The 16489-nt window shown below is 45.3% G+C and overlaps 1 pseudogene; it reads left to right on the top strand.

Annotated features, from left to right (window-relative positions):
* Positions 1-1856: 1856 nt before the first annotated feature.
* LOC124557556 lies at positions 1857-1974 on the top strand (annotated as a pseudogene).
* Positions 1975-16489: the final 14515 nt, after the last annotated feature.

The following is a 16489-nucleotide window of genomic DNA, read 5'->3' as shown; positions in this document are numbered from 1 at the left end:
TCTGTCTGTCTGTTGACTTGTAATGCTGCTGGAACTAAGTCATTTATAATTCTGGTTTACTGCTCCCAAACTAATCCTGCTGCGACCTAAGCCTCTGTCTCTCACCCCGCTGCCGCCATACGCGAACAGCTGCCACCACCACCCCTGGGTCATGAACATCCTCCTACACGTAACGACCTTACCACGCCTAGCCAACAAGCCACCGCTCACACTGCTGGACAGCTGTTAATCATTCCAGGCTCGCAAAAGCTGTCCCAGACTTTTCAGAAGGACTGGGTGCTTAAATGTCACTGCAGAAAATATCACGATGTTGAACAGTACGTTTCGCCTCCAACCGAAACCTTTTGAGATGTGTTTTCAAGATATGCTGGAAAAGCTGACCCACTGAACAGTAACAAAATATCTGTCTGCTTCCCAAGCCATCCCAAATGTGTATGAAGCCATGGACCTGGGTTTCTCTCAGAATACAGTTCTTTACAAGCTTTCCTATTGGACCCCGCCAAAGTAGTTGCCAAATGCTTCGAGAACTCAATTGGGAATCCCTGAAGGGAAGGTCATGTCCTTTTCGAGGAACACTATTGAGAAAATTTAGAGAAACGATATTTCAGGCAGACTGCAGAAGACATTTCACGTATGGCCCACGAATATAAGATACTAGATACTGGTGCTCATACAGAGGCGTATAGACAGTAGTTTCTTCCATCACTCTATATGCGAGTGCAATAAAAAAGAATTACTTGTAGTGTTACAGGGTACCCACCGCTATGCAACATACGATGGCTTGGGAAATATGCATATAGATGCCGATGTAAATTTAATTCACCATGTAGAGTATAGCGGCTTGCAGGGTATTTGTTTTATATGTAGGATGTTTGCAGGTGATGGAGGTGTCTGCAAGCAGGTGGGGAGACCTGTGTTGGTGGTGGTAGCTGACCTGAACGTAACTAAATCTATGGCACATTAATACGACTAAAAATACCGTCCACTGTCGTCGGATGCGTAAACCGCAGTAAAATGCTTAGCAGTTAGCATCTGGAGCGAACTGAAAAACTATGCATATGTCGGTGTCAGATTCATTTGCTGGAATCGTAAGGAAAGCACCAAAACACTGGGGACTGATAGGTCGGTGATCTAAGGCAAAATAATATGTCAGGTTCAAATTCATTTACGTGGATTTGCAAGGGGGTGTAATCCACCCACTAAGAAGTTACAGTGTAGAAGGAGAGAAGCCGCAGTTTTGATCAGCATATCAGCAGGAGACTACGGCAGTACAATTCGGATCGAGGTGTAAGAGGCACAAACATGATTGCAGTTGCTGTAAGAAACATCGGCATTGATTTGGTCTCGCTTATACTTGTTAGTTTATTGGCTCTCGATGCACGATAATCAGATAAGCGTGTAGGTACTAGGTTTGCTTCTACATAAATAACTATACTACCCATAGGCGTACTACCATGTGGATATGCTCTGCTCTAGACGAGATACGGTATCATGGTCGTTCCACTCCCGAGACCGCGTTGGGAAGAAACGAACAGTACTATGATTAAACCCCGAATCTTTCTCTGTAGTTGGAATAGCTCTGAATTGTGCCTGGAGGTGTGAGTTTGTTGCACGAATGTAAATTATACAGTTGATAGTGTGCTTGCTGGAAGCTCTGTGATACGGTTGGAATTGTATTGTGTCGATGTATCCAAATAAAAAAACTGGTGATGTATTTCTCATGAAACACTATGTTGTCAGCCAATACTCTGATGCCATTATTCTGTCTCATTGCTAGGGTAATGATCATTGGAATACGTCAGAGGAGATTGGCGCTGTTTAGGAACACATTTATAGACAATCATTTGATATCGATAGGCAACGACCCTGCCGCAGTGGATACACCGGTTCCCGTCAGATCACCCAAGTTAAGCGCTGTCGGGCGTGGCCGGCATTCGGATGGGTGACCATCTGGGCCACCATGCGCTGTTGCCATTTTTCGGGGTGCACTTAGCCTCGTGATGCCAGTTGAGGAGCTACTCTACCGAACAGTAGCGGTTCTGGTCAAATAAAACCATCGTAACGACCGGGAGAGCGGTGTGCTGACCACACGCCCCTCCTATCCGCATCCTTAGCTGAGGATGACTCGATCATTACGCGTGTGACTGAAAGAGAAACGAGGAAATCGATAATACTACTACGACATAGTCCACACCGTGCACTAGTTTGCAGAACATGTATTTAGATGTAGGCTCATGTCTATAGCAGGACTGCAACACCTGTAATCTATAGCGATTTACAGTGGACTGAGACATTTAGTTGTTGGAACAGAATGTACAGTACATCAATTTATCTATTGACTACAAATCAACAAGTATAAGTCGTAACAAACTATCTGCATGCGAGCAACCACATGGTGGTGAACGTCTCCCAGAACGTTAGTGAGCTGCTTTTCCTCTTTGTAATATCTTTCCACATAGTTAGTTAAGTGTAGAGAGCTAAGCAGCCTTATAACTAATGGTAAAGTACTCCTGCAACGTGATAGGATTTCGAGAGAATTAACGGTGGTCTGTGATTTGGCTGGGGTATAAGACGCCTTTCACGGAAGACTGGAAGATTCGTGCGAATATTAGGGGTTAACGATGTTCAGACAAAAGGGGAGTTGAGAGGTGATCTCTTTACCGTTTCTTCTAAGTGTAGTGAGCAAAGATATTACAGGCTCTCACATACGTGACTGTATCGAGAAAATTAGAGGCTAATACGAAGGTGTTTACTGAGAGATAATCACCAGCAGAAGTTTCGTCTTTTGTTATCTCGATACATAAGAAATACACTACTGGGCATTAAAATTGCTACACCACGAAGATCAGGTGCTACAGACGCGAAATTTAACCGAAAGTAAGGAGATGCTATGATATGCAAATGATTTGCTTTTCAGAGCATTCACATAAGGTTGGCGCCGGTGGCGACACCTACAACGTGCTGACATGACGAAAGTTTCCAACCGATTTGTCATACACAAACAGCAGTTGACCGGCGTTGCCTGGTGAAACGTTGTTGTAATGCCTCGTGTAAGGAGGAGAAATGCGTACCATCACGTTTCCGGCTTTTATAAAGGTCGGACTGTAGCCTATCGCGATTGCGGTTTATCGTAACACGACATTGCTGTTCACGTTGGTCGAGATCTAATGACTGTTAGCAGAATATGGAATCGGTGGGTTCAGGAGGATAATACGGAACTCCGTGCTGGAACCCAACAGCCTCGTATCACCAGCAGTCGAGATGACAGGCATTTTATCCGCATGGCTGTAACGGATCGTGCAGCCACGTCTCGATCCCTGAGTCAACAGATGGGGACGTTTGCAAGACAACAACCATCTGCACAAACAGTTCTACGACGTTTGCAGCAGCATGGACTGTCAGCTCGGAGACCATGGCTGCGGTTACCGTTGACGCTGCATCACAGACAGGAGCGCCTGCGATGGTGTACTCAACGACGAACCTGGGTGCACGAATAGCAAAACGTAATTTTTTCGGATGAATACAGGTTCTGTTTACAGCATCATGATGGTGTCATCCGTGTTTCGCAACATCGCGGTGAACGCACATTGGAAGCGTGTATTCGCCATCGCCATACTGGCGTATCACCTGGCGTGATGGCATGGGGTGCCATTGGTTACACGTCTCAGTCACCTCTTCTTCGCATTGACGACACTTTGAACAGTGGACGTTACCTTTCAGATGTGTTACGATCCGTCGCTCTACCCCTCAGTCGATCCGTGCGAATCCCTACATTTCAGCAGGATAATGAACGACCGCATGATCCAGGTCCCGTACGGGCCTTTCTGGATACAGAAAATGTTCGACTGCTGCCCTGGCCAGCACATTCTCCAGATCTCTCACTAATTGAAAACGTCTGGTCAATAGTGGCCGAGCAACTGGCTCGTCACAATACACCAGTCACTACCCTTGAACTTTGGTAATGAGTTGAAGCTGCATGGACAGCTGTACCTGTACACGCCATCCAAAGTCTGTTTGACTCATTGCCCAGGCGTATCAAGACCGTTATTACGGCCAGAGGTGGTTGATCTGGGTACTGATTTCTCAGGATCTATGCACCCAAATTGCGTTAAAATGTAATCACATGTCAGTTCTAGTACAACATATTTGTCCAATGAATTCCCGTTTATCATCTGCATTTGTTCTTGGTGTAGCAATTTTAATGGCCACTAGTGTAGCATTCCTCCATCAGGTTCGTGTGGATGGAATCACTACCATCTTGATAGGCAGGTTAAATTTACATCTATACACATATTTCACAAGCCATCGTGGTGGTTACCCTTCACCGCTGCTAGTCATATCTTTTCTATTCCACTCGCATATAGAGTGATGGAAAAAGTGACTATCTATACCTGTGTATGAGCGCAAATTTCTAGTATCATATCCTTGTCGTCCTTACGTGAAATGTATATTGCCTTCAATATAAGCATCCTTCAGTCAGCTTCGCAATCGGTTCTCTACATTTACACAAAACTGTTCCCTGGAAAGAACTTTACCTTCCCTTCAGGGATTCCCATTTGAGTTCTCGAAGCATCTGGCTACTAATATGGCAGGAGCCAATAGGAACGCTTCTGAAGGATTGGATTCTGCGGAAAACCAGGGTCTGTGGCTCATACGAGTTTGGGATGGCGTCTTAAGGAGACAAATACTTTGCTATTGTTCTCTGGATCAACTGTTTCAGCATATCTTGAAAACACATCCCAAAAAGTTTCGGTTCGGTTTGGAGGTTGGAGGAGGGGAAGCGTACTGTTCAACATCATGGTATTTATCCCAGTCACATTCCAGCACACAGTCTTTCTGAAAAGCTAGGACAGCTTTTGCAAGTCTGGAATTATTAACAGCTGTCCAGCACTGTGAGCGGTGGCTTGTTGGCTGGGAGCGGTACAGTCCTGACGCGTGGTCAGAGGTTCACAGCTCAGTGGAGTTGGTGGCAGCTGTTCGTATGCGACCCGGTGGCGGCGGGGGAGATGGAAGCGTTGTGGGAACGAAGGAGAGTGTGAAACATCCTAATGCCCCCATAGACTGCAGGTCTCGGCAGGATTAGTTCGGGAGTAGTACACCAGAAACCAAAGTGATTTACTTCCACTAGTATGACAACGCAATTGACAGACAGAAGGTGATTAGCGCTAGATATCACCAGTTATCTGACGACGGTTACCACCCATTTTGGTAGTGGGGGAAGTGACTACCTAGCTTGTGTGAAGCCTCTAGAGATGATACCGAAGTATCTGTTACTGTCGCCTGGCGAGAGTAATCCAACTGCAGGAAAAAAACCACTCACTATGCAAAGGACTCTCATGATCAATTGAATTACTTAGTCAATCAATGATCTGCTGCTGGGCTGGTTACGCGTATTGTAGTGGTAATCAGGGGTTTTTCGTTGCAGTGAGATCTTTTAATGAAATTTCAATTTACCACCTACACAGGGAGAGACGGCCATCGTAATGAAGCCACCTACACTATGTGATCTAAAGTGTCCGGACACATGGCTGAAAATGACTTAAAAGTTCGTGGCACACTCCATCGGTAATGCTGGAATTTAATATGGTGTTGGCCCACTCTTAGCCTTTATGACAGCTTCCACTCTGGTGCTGGAAGGTTTCTTGTGGAATAGCAGCCCATTCTTCATGGAGTGCTCCACTGAGGAGAGGTATCGATATTGGTCGGTGAGGCCTGGCACGAGCGCGTTCCGAAACATCCCTAAGGTGTTCTATAGGACTCAAGTCTGGACTCTGTGCAGGCCAGCCCATCACAGGGATGTTATTTTCGTGTAACCACTCGGCCACAGGCAGTGCATTATGAACAGGTGCTCGATCGCGTTGAAAGATGCAATCGCCATCTCCGAATTGTTCTTCAAAATTGGGAAGCAAGAAGGTGCTTAAAACATCAATATAGCCCTGTGCTGTGACAGTGCCACGCAAAAAAACAAGGGGTGCTAGCCCCTTCCATGAAAAACACGACCGCAGTATAACAAAACATGACGACACCATTACACCACCGCCTCCGAATTTTACTGTGGGCACTACACACGCTGACAGATAGCGTTCACCGCCCATTCGTCATACCCACACCCTGCCATCGGATCGCCACATTGTGTACGTGATTCGTCACTCCACACAACGTTTTTGCACTGTTCATTCGGCAATTTTTACGCTCCTCACACCAAGCGAGGCGTCGTTTGGGATTTACCAGCGTGATGTGTGGCTTATGAGCAGCCGCTCGACCATGAAATATAAGTTGTCTCACCTCCCACCTAACTGTCATAGTATTTGCAGTGGATCCTAATGCAGTTTGAAATTCCTGTGTGATGGTCTGGCTAGATGTCTGCCTATTACACATTACGACTCTCTTCAACTGTTGGCAGTCTGTGTCAGTCAACAGACGATGTCGGCCTGTACGCTTTTGTGCTGTACGTGTTCTTTCACGTTTCCACTTCACTATCACATCGGAAGTAGTGGACCTAGGGATGTTTAGGAGTGTAGAAATCTCGAGTACAGACGTGTGACAGAAGTGACATCCGATCACCTAATCACGTTCGAAATCCGTGAGTTTCTTGGAGCGCCCCATTCTGCTCTCTCACGATGTCTAATGACTACTGAGATCGCTGATATGGAGAACCTGGCAGTACGTGGCAGCACAATGCACGTAATATGAAAAACGTATGTTTTTTTGGATGTCCTGATACGTTTGATCTCATAGTGTATATTACCGAATTTATATAGTGATACATAGTATCAGCCTGATATTTACAACTCCTCTGTGCTGCTATTTTGCTACCTTACGAACATAGTCGGAGACGTGGCATTAGACCACCTTAAGAAAAGTCGCAAGTGTTTAGGTATCTCGTACAGATGTAGATTATGCTCTTAGCATTCCGTCACGAGCACAAAATGAGTCTAATAGTCCAGTTCTGTGTTGCAGGAAGTAAGGGATATTATGCTGATAAGAACTGACTATTTTTCCAGATGAGACGATACTTACACGAAATATATATGAAATTCTGGTGAAAATGAGTTTGATACTAAGAATCAACAAGTAACGATGTGAAAACGCGAGTATGTACCCATTTCTCCTGTCTTCGAAAATAACACTCATAAGAGTTAGGAATCTACATTTTGTGAGAGAAATTCGAGATGTATGAACAACAATATATCCGTCTCAGATTCGCTAAAGCAGATTTTTTAAACTGGCGAGTCTATGCTGCGGTGGAATTGTAGTTATAACTCTACATCCAAGCTGTACTTTCTTGTCTCGCTGATTTGCAGCCAGCGGCATTTGTGGTCATGAGGGCTCGGCCATCCAGAAGTTATGGGTTAGCCTCTCGTGATTGGCCAGGTACAAAGGAAAGGTCCAGCCAGTCAGCTCTTCAGATCCACAATACACTCGGTAGATGGCACTAGACTAGACTAGAGAAGACTGGCCAGTTTTTTCGTTTGGAAATGCTATGTTGGACTAAGGTAATGAGCACTACTCTTGTAAAAAATATCGTATGATGTTTGGACCCTGTTTGTGTTGGCTAAGATGTGACTTGCAACTCGTATACAGATATAAGTTTGTTTCTTTTCCCAGTGCTGTTGCTATATGACTCCTGTGTATAGGGAGCATTGATTTATAGCAGCACTGTCCCGCCTCCTCTTTTTCCTCCAACATCTCCACATGCTTTACACCGTCTGCAGGCTTGATCCCCCACACTCCCCTGGTTTTCTCCTTCCTCTCCACACCCTGCCCGTTGCTGCATCTCTATCGCTGTATCCCTCCCTCTCTCCACTTCCACACCCTCCATCTCCTTCATGAGGGCAATTTCCAGCACCTCCCCCTCCCAGATGTTGAACTTCGCTGTGACGTCTACCCCTCCTTCCAACTGTAAACTGACCTTGTTCCCCCCCTCTCCGCAGGGCCCCCTTTTCCTCTCCCCTCCTTCTCCCAGAGCAGATTTTTCATCCTCCCTGAGTCCCTGCATCCCCTCCCCAGCCCTCCTTCAGCACACCCCCACCTCATCGCCCTTTCTCTTCCCTCCTTCTCAGCTCCTTTTCCCCCCTCCCCCCCCCCCTCGCAGCAGATCCTAGATCCTCCCAGGCTTTTATTCATTACCAATTGTGCTGTGTTAGTGTTGTGTTCAGTGCCATTATACAGTGTCATCTAGTGATGTGGATTTAATTGTGTGCTCGACCTGTATATAGTCCATGTTTGCTCTTGTGCTTTTTATACTGTGACCGACTTTTAACTTGTTTTTGCCTCCAGTGTTTTTTAAGTGCAAGAATGGTTCAAATGGCTCTGAGCACTATGGGACTTAACATCTGAGGTCATCAGTCCCCTAGAACTTAGAACTACTTAAACCTAACTAACCTAAGGACATTACACACATCCATGCTCGAGGCAGGATTCGAACCTGCGACAGTAGCGGTTGTGCGGTTCCAGACTGAAGCGCCTAGAACCGCTCTTTTAAGTGCACTTCAAATTGCCAGCTGTTCCTTTTAACTTTATGTCGAATTTGTAACTGTTTCCCAGTGCATGTCCCCGTATTAGTGTGTATTTTAAATCCCTTCATCTCCATTCCCAGTGTTTTTTATGTCCCCCTTTTATCCTCCTTTTTATGTAAGAATCCCCCTTTCTGTATTTTATAAAGCTGTTTGGCTGAATAGCTGTGGACTGTGCCACTGCCAGCCCTCCCCTGCCTATGTGGGGCAGAGGAATGAATATACAATAAAGAAAAAAAAATAGCAGCACTGGCCCCTCACCCCCTGGTGTCTCCTATTGTCTCTACCCCCAGCCCATACCTTTACTCATGTTTCCCGCCCTCTCTCCATCTCCATCTCTGCACCCTCCACCTCCTCTCCCAACGCCACTTGCAGCACCTACCAGTCCCAGATGATGAGCTTCGCCCTTACATCTACCCCTCCTACCAACTCTAACCCCAACTTCCCCCCTCCCACGCCTCAGAGCTCAGAACTCAGAGCTCTGAGGTCATCACATCCCTCCAGCTTCCCTCCCGCATTGCCCCTTCATCTCCCCTATTTTCCCTCCTATCAGGCCTTCCCTGTCTCAGCAGCGCCCTCCTGGCAGGTTTTGCTCTTCATTGTGTGTCTCATACAGTGGTTTTTATGTGTGGAGTGTTTTAATACTGTGGCCTACTTTTAACTTGTGTGTGTGACTTCAGTGTTTCTTTAGGTGCTACCCACATTGCCCACTATGTTTTTTAACATTGTGTGTACTGTTTTTACTGTCCCACATGACAGTCTCCATGTATTTGTATATTTTAGCCGCCAAAGTCTCCCCTTACTATGTTCTCATGTCCCCCTTGTCGCCTTTTATATATGTCTCGTGTTTCCTCTCTTTTATTAACTGTATCCCTCGGCCGAAGAGTGGCGGACTGTGCAACTGCCAGCCCCCCCCTGCCCATATGCGGCAGGGGAATGAAATCACAATAAATAAAAATATAGCAGCACTGGGACAGTGGGCTGCTGTCCAAATATTGTTGCCTGTCCTTTTGTCCCTTCTAACACAACTACTTACTTTTAAATCGTCAGGAGGATATTCACCAGTGATAGTTTACCGTCCTGCTATTATTACCCATCCTTGTCATATCAGGCTATTGGCCAGACTGGCTGGATTAACTTTCTAGTGCTGGACTAATAGCGAAAATATCTTCACTACATCTAGCAGTCATTGACAAGACTGGCTAGAGCTACTCTCTAGTGCTCGATCAATGGCAACTACCCCACCTTCACTACCACTTCACAGTCAGGCAAAGAAAATTGAATTGTTGTGTTAATGTTTGAATTTCCTGCCAGAAGGAGGAGAGGTGTTAAACTCCACCAGTATTCTGGGTCGATCATCTTGGATGCGATATCATAGTTAGACTGCACCAGTGCTCCAAAGATGATGAAGTGAAGAGAGTATCCTACATCCTTCTACACCTGTGATATGAAAATTGAATTTTGATAAATAAAGAACGTATTATCATTAATTATTATTGTTGTTATTATGTTCTCTGAAATGCAATGCAATGAAACTAGCATTTTAATTTAGTGCGAAAATTCGAATTTGCCACAAGTATTTGAATATCCTGCCACTTTTCCAGGTGAAGGACATGGGGGAGAGGGGGTAATTAATTGATCAACTTAATTAGTTAGTCAATTAATTTGATATAAAAATTGCTCCAGAACCTCTTCTTTAATCTTCCAAATTTCAAAGGCTTCGGTACCAGATTCGAGTCCTGGCTCTGTACACAGGTTTGACGTCACATAGGATATGGCTGGCGATTTCACAGTGGGAGACTAACCCTCTGAAGGGCTGGGGATTTCCCGGAGGTGGAGGTGGTAATTAATTGATCAATTTAATTAATTACTCAATTAATTTCAGAACAATTTCATATCAAAATTGCGCCACAAACGGCTTTGTGTCAGTAATCACGAGGCATACAATTTTAACTGAACGTTGCTACCTGCAAACCATTGATTCCAGTTGCTTATAATTCGGAATTCACTTCCCCCTTCTCTTTCCGACGCACTCGATGTTGGGTTGCATCTCCTATTCTCAAAACGAGTTTTGAGAACGTTTCCCCAGCACAGGGATGCAATATTGGAAGATCTTCTCGTAATTCTAAACCTCCATAAATTCTTCTTAGTTTACCCAAGAGTCTATGGAAAGCAGTGTAGGCGACATACAGTACAACTGGTTATACCTTACTACTCGAGTCTGCGAAATGTGTTGTATTCCTCTCTTGTATTCGCATATGAACACACATCTATGACCACAGAGAACAATCAGTTAATTAACACACACAGTAAATAAACATAATACTTCCATTAGCACTGAAAGAACAGTTATCTTCTATAGCTCTCCAATAAGCTGTGGTTGTTAATGACGAGCTTGGGATGAGGTAACTCCTAGGTTGCCACAAATACACAAAGAAGCAGCCACAGAGAAGGCTGTGAGGTATTCAAAAAGCTGTAGTAATTGAACTCTGAACGTTCTATGCACTACTGTTACTTTACTCTTGTTAGCTGGAGAATTTAGTACTCATTACACACTAGAACAACGTGGGCTCAGCAGAACAAGGACTCTGAGTCCCGCAACAAGTAACTAGATGCAGCCGCAGAACTTCTCCACTGCTCTACTGCGAACGTATTTAACGGGAGGCGGTGTGGCTTTGGCACCTAGCAATTCCGGAGTTTGTGGCTCAGGCCACGCACGGATTGGCGCCGCCGGGTCTAAATTCGACGACCCCGTACTCCTTCTCCCCTTTAAGCTCCAGCACTGTCGTCATATAAGGAAGTGGAGCATGAAGGAAGGGAAGAGGACGATATAACGCCGATGCAAATATGGGGGGTGGGACAGGAGCCGAAATTTTAGTCTCTACCGAGCGCCCACTCGCATCCTGGCATTCACACTGAGCGGAAAGCCAGTCACAGGGCGACTGTTCCTATAACTTAGACTACTACAGGCACTGACGATGAACATGGTCTGTGAACAAAAAGGGGGCGACAGAATCTCGAGAAGTAACAGGTCTAAAGTGATATAAGAACGTAGGCTTCCGCGGCGGGTGTCATAGTGATTAAAATTCTTCTGGGTATTATGCCGCGTCATTGCTAAAAATGTTGTTAGCTTTTAGCAATGACCCAGAATAATACCCAGAAGTATTTTAATCACTAGGCCTAAAGTGGTTTTTATGCCGCCAGTGCAGCCCCGTCAGACTCTGGATGGTGCAGGTCGACCGCAAAAGCACATCAGAAACTACCCCGCATTCCCATCTGTGACCCTCGCCAAACACCCTATAAAATACCAGTTTCTGAGGTCGAAACTTAGATGTCAGTGTCGGAACGTGCATCCTCTGGAGAAATATTCTGTAACAGTAACCATGAAGGAGCTCCGCCGACTACTTGTCATGCCTCAGCAAGGAGCGGTATGACGATAAAAGCACTTAAAGGGTCTCGTCCCGTGGGTGGGTAGCCCATAACTTGTCCATTTTACCCTTGAAGGTTCTAACAAAACGTTCCAACTCATCATTTGACTGAGAATGGAAGTGTGCTGTGAGGCTATGATGTATTTCACTGTTATTGCAAAAGTTTTCAAACTGAACTGATACGAACTATGCACTATTATTTCTGAGGAAATTTCATTACAAAAAATTGAAATCAGGGCCAATACAATACTGACAGACGTAGTGGCGTTCATGGGTTCGATGAAAGGGAACTTGCTGCAAGTGTCCACCACCAATAACCACCTGGCAGATTACAAAAAGCATATTTGTGTTTGCTGCCATTGTCCTGCTGGGTGGGGCCGATCAAAGTAATGCTGAGTGGGAGCAGTCTGATGTTCTGTACGCGTGGCACACTCTGAAGCCCTCTCCTCTATCTGACAGCCCCTGTCCAGCCACGTACAATGGTGGTCTACGGTCGCAAGTTCGAATCCTACCTCTGGCATGGATGTGTGTGATGTCCTTAGGTTAGTTAGGTTTAAGTAGGCGACTGATGACCTCATAAGTTCAGTCGTATAGTGCTCAGAGCCATTTTAACGTACAATGGTGTCTGCCTAACTATTTGTTGTAGAGTATGCCCCAATAACCCTGGTACAACAGTTCGAATACTTCCTGCTGGAGCTACTGAGGAACAATTACACAGGCATTGCCACTTTCTGTATGAAGCAAGAGGATGCCCATTTGACCGAGATGGTACGACGGTGCACAAAGAAGCGCCTGTCATGTGATAGCTGATTTCTTTAATGCTATGAGGCCACCTGTGGAGAACGAAGCCCAGAATAGCACTCAGACCTGGGTCGGAAGCTATTTCACTCGCCAATCGGTGAAAAGTCACAGGGAATTCCTCCAATACATGCATCTCCTGAGCATGTATGTGGAGCAGGAGTCTTCAAACGAATTAACCATGTCGTTGAAGCCTCCTAGTAGCTGCGAGAGTAAGTCACCATTGGAACTGCTTGGCTGTGGGCCGGTACGTCAATTCATATTGGTAATTAGACAGCAGTAGGGCCCACCACTGTTGCTTCAGTGCTGTCCGAGCTGTGACAGGCTGTGATTAACCAAACAAGGGCGTTATTGTCTGTGGTCCGTAATGAAGTAAAAACGGCGTCCGTACAAATACTGGTGGAACTTAGTGATCCCATAGACGATAGCAAAAGCCTCTCTTTCCAGCTGACTGTAATTGCGTTGCACCTTATTGAATGTATTTCACGTGAAAGCAATTTCCCTATCTGTGGTACACACTCTGTGTGACAACACCCCACTGGTACCATAACAGGAGGCATCCATTGAAAGAATGACAGGTTTGGTGGGGTCAGACACCGATCACTTAACATTGCATCCCTGAAGCCCTGAAAAACGTTCAGAAATTCTTCTTGCGGTGCAATCAGTTCAGTGGAGCCACGACATGTGCGGCGCTGTGTATGAAAGGAATGTAACAGATCAATTTCCATATTACTGCTTCCGGGTCAGGTATATTTGTGAGCGAACGCAAGTCTCTAATGATACGCAAATGTGATAGAAATGGACAAATACCTTGCAAGAAAATGGTTCAAATGGCTCTGAGCACTATGCGACTTAACTTCTGAGGTCATCAGTTCACTAGAATTTAGAACTACTTAAACCTAACTAACCTAAGGACGTCACACACATCCATGCCCGAGGCAGGATTCGAACCTGCGACCGTAGCGGTCGCTCGTTTCCAGACTGTAGCGCCCAAATATCTTGCACATTACACACGGGACCAAGATACTTCATGTCTGTGGTAAAAGTTTTACATATCAAACCTGCTTCTGACAACACTTTGAACAATACCTCTAGGTTTTGCATGTGTTCAGCTGGCATATGGTCAGTGACGACTGTGTCATCCAAGTAGTTAGCAGGAGATGGTATTTTTGCAGCAAGCTATTGTAAGAATCTTTGAAAACTTGCTGGAGCTGTCGTACAACTAAATGATAACCCATGTAACTGAAATAGACAATTAAGAATATTGATTACAAAAAAAGTTTTTAGTGCCTCATGTAACGACAGTTGCAGATATGCCTCCGTAAGTTATTTTTGAAAAGAAATGACACTGACCAAGTTTGTCCACTATGGTTTGATTGTAGCTTTGAAATGTGCACAATGTCTTAAGGTCACCCGATAGACTCGAAAGAATGACCAGGGGAGACGCCCACTGGCTCACTGACAAAGATTTAAAATCATTGCAATCCTGCCATCGCTGCAGTTTTTGTGCTACTTGCTCCCACAGAGCATGAGAGACAGGCTAAGCCTGAAAGAATTTTGGCTGTGCATTGTCTTTCAAAGTAACATAACCCTGGCGCTTTATGTAAACCATCATTGAAAAGGACTTGTACATGTCACGCAAAGTGTTGACATTAGCTAGCGGCACAGTCGAATTTCCTTGAATTGACAAACCAAATAAATCAAAGCTGTCCGGTACAGAAACATTTCTACTTCCTCGTGACAAGAAAGAGAATTATTTTCATAGTTGCACGGAAAGTGGCAGGCAAACTGCACGCACCATTAAAGGCTGATAATGTTGAGACGTTACACCTAAAGGATACTGCTATTGTAGTTGCTCTTCTAAACAGCATCCCATTCGAGCAAACAATTTGCGTTGTTGTTACCTGTGGTTACGAGTACTTTAGGTACTTGGGCTATGCACGTCTCTGTTTAAAAATAGCTCGATGAAGTCATAGGATCGAGCCGCGCAGGTCTGCTTTCATGCATCGCAACTAATTCACTGAAAATAATAACCTGTAGCTGCAAACCTGCAGGCAAGTAATCTATGCATTGGCTAGAACTGCGAGTTAATAACATACACAGAAATTCCAAATAAAAGTTAAATGAACAATTCAATAACAAGGTTTGTATTCTAACATCTCCCTCAAGGCATGCCGCGTATTGCGAGTGACCACGGAGGGTAGTGGAACGCCTGGTGTGCTTATCGGTCTTAGAGGGGTGATAGCGGGGTGCGCGATGTCGGCGGAGCACCTGACCGTTTCAAGAAGCCTGTGTCCCGCCCGTAGTTGGATGGAGGGAGGGGGGGCTGGAGGGAGGGAGGAAGATAGGAAGAGGGCTTCGATTTTCGGCAGTTCGTGGACGCCTATCGAGGAGAACACACGTTCAACTACTGCCCCCTCTGCAGTCTTTTGGGACGATGATTTTCCCCCCAGTATATGTGCTGCATTATGACCCACTCATTACGAATGCTGGTTTTTTCCCAAGAATTTCGATGTGTTATTAGAACTGTGAAACATCTTTTTCCATCATTTGTGGTGGCACGTACTGGCATCGGTTACCTGGGCTGCAGATGGTTTTTGAGCAGGCGTCTGTAGTGAACTCTGACGTCAAACAACGGCAGATACTATGTGCTTACAGATCAAACACGTTTTAAACTCATCTTTGTCCAATACGAGCATCTCGTCAGTTGAACGTATTTCCCATCAAAATGAATAAATAAAGTACCTTACACCCCTGCCTTTTTTCAAATGGCTCTAAAATGGCTCTAAGCACTATGGGACTTAACATCTGAGGTCATCAGTCCCCTAGACTTAGAACTTCTTAAACATAACTAACCTAAGGACATCACACACATCCATGCCCAAGGCACGATTCGAACTTGCGACCATAGCAGCAGTGCGGTTCCAGACTGAAGTGCCTAGAACTGCTCGGCCACAGCGGCCGGCCTCGGACTGCCTTTTTTCCACCAGCTTGTAGATGAAGGGTAAAGTTTGAGTTTGTCACTTGTTTCGAGCGCTATTACGAAATTTTTTCCCAGGATGATAACACCAGTTGTTTGGTGTGGTGTCACCGCCAGACACCACACTTGCTACGTGGTAGCCTTTAAATCGGCCGCGGTCCGGTAGTATACGTCGGACCCGCGTGTCGTCACTATCAGTGATTGCAGACCGAGCGCCGCCACACGGCAGGTCTAGAGAGACGTCCTAGCACTCGCCCCAGTTGTACAGCCGACTTTGCTAGCGATGGTTCACTGACAAATTACGCTCTCATTTGCCGAGACGATAGTTAGCATAGCCTTCAGCTACGTCATTTGCTACGACCTAGCAAGGCGCCATTATCAATTGCTATTTATCTTGTGATGCATGTACTGTCAGACCGATGTTCACCAATTACGGATTAAAGTTAAGTATTCCAGAAGCTACGTACTTTTTTTACTAGACTCAACTCCTTTAACTGTTCCAGACCTCACGCCAGCCTGCGTGAGCTTAAACGCGTGCCTTTCGGCTACCTCATAGTGGCTTGGCTGTTTTGCCAAGTCACAACATTTGGCATCGTCAGTTTTTGAGTTTTATTGCGCTTTTATGCCGTTCTTGTGTACTGCTATGCATATAGTTGTGTAATTAGGCCCAATCTTTATGATTCTTTATGTAATTACGACCGATCTTTACTTCATTTTACTGACCAAAATAAATAAAGTACACTAACCTAACCGTCCTCTCCCGCATC

The sequence above is a fragment of the Schistocerca americana genome, chromosome X, assembly GCF_021461395.2.
Source record: "Schistocerca americana isolate TAMUIC-IGC-003095 chromosome X, iqSchAmer2.1, whole genome shotgun sequence".
Classification (NCBI taxonomy): Eukaryota; Metazoa; Arthropoda; class Insecta; order Orthoptera; family Acrididae; genus Schistocerca; species Schistocerca americana.
The sequence above is the reverse complement of the archived record's forward strand: the minus strand, read 5'-3'. Positions and strand labels throughout refer to the sequence as shown.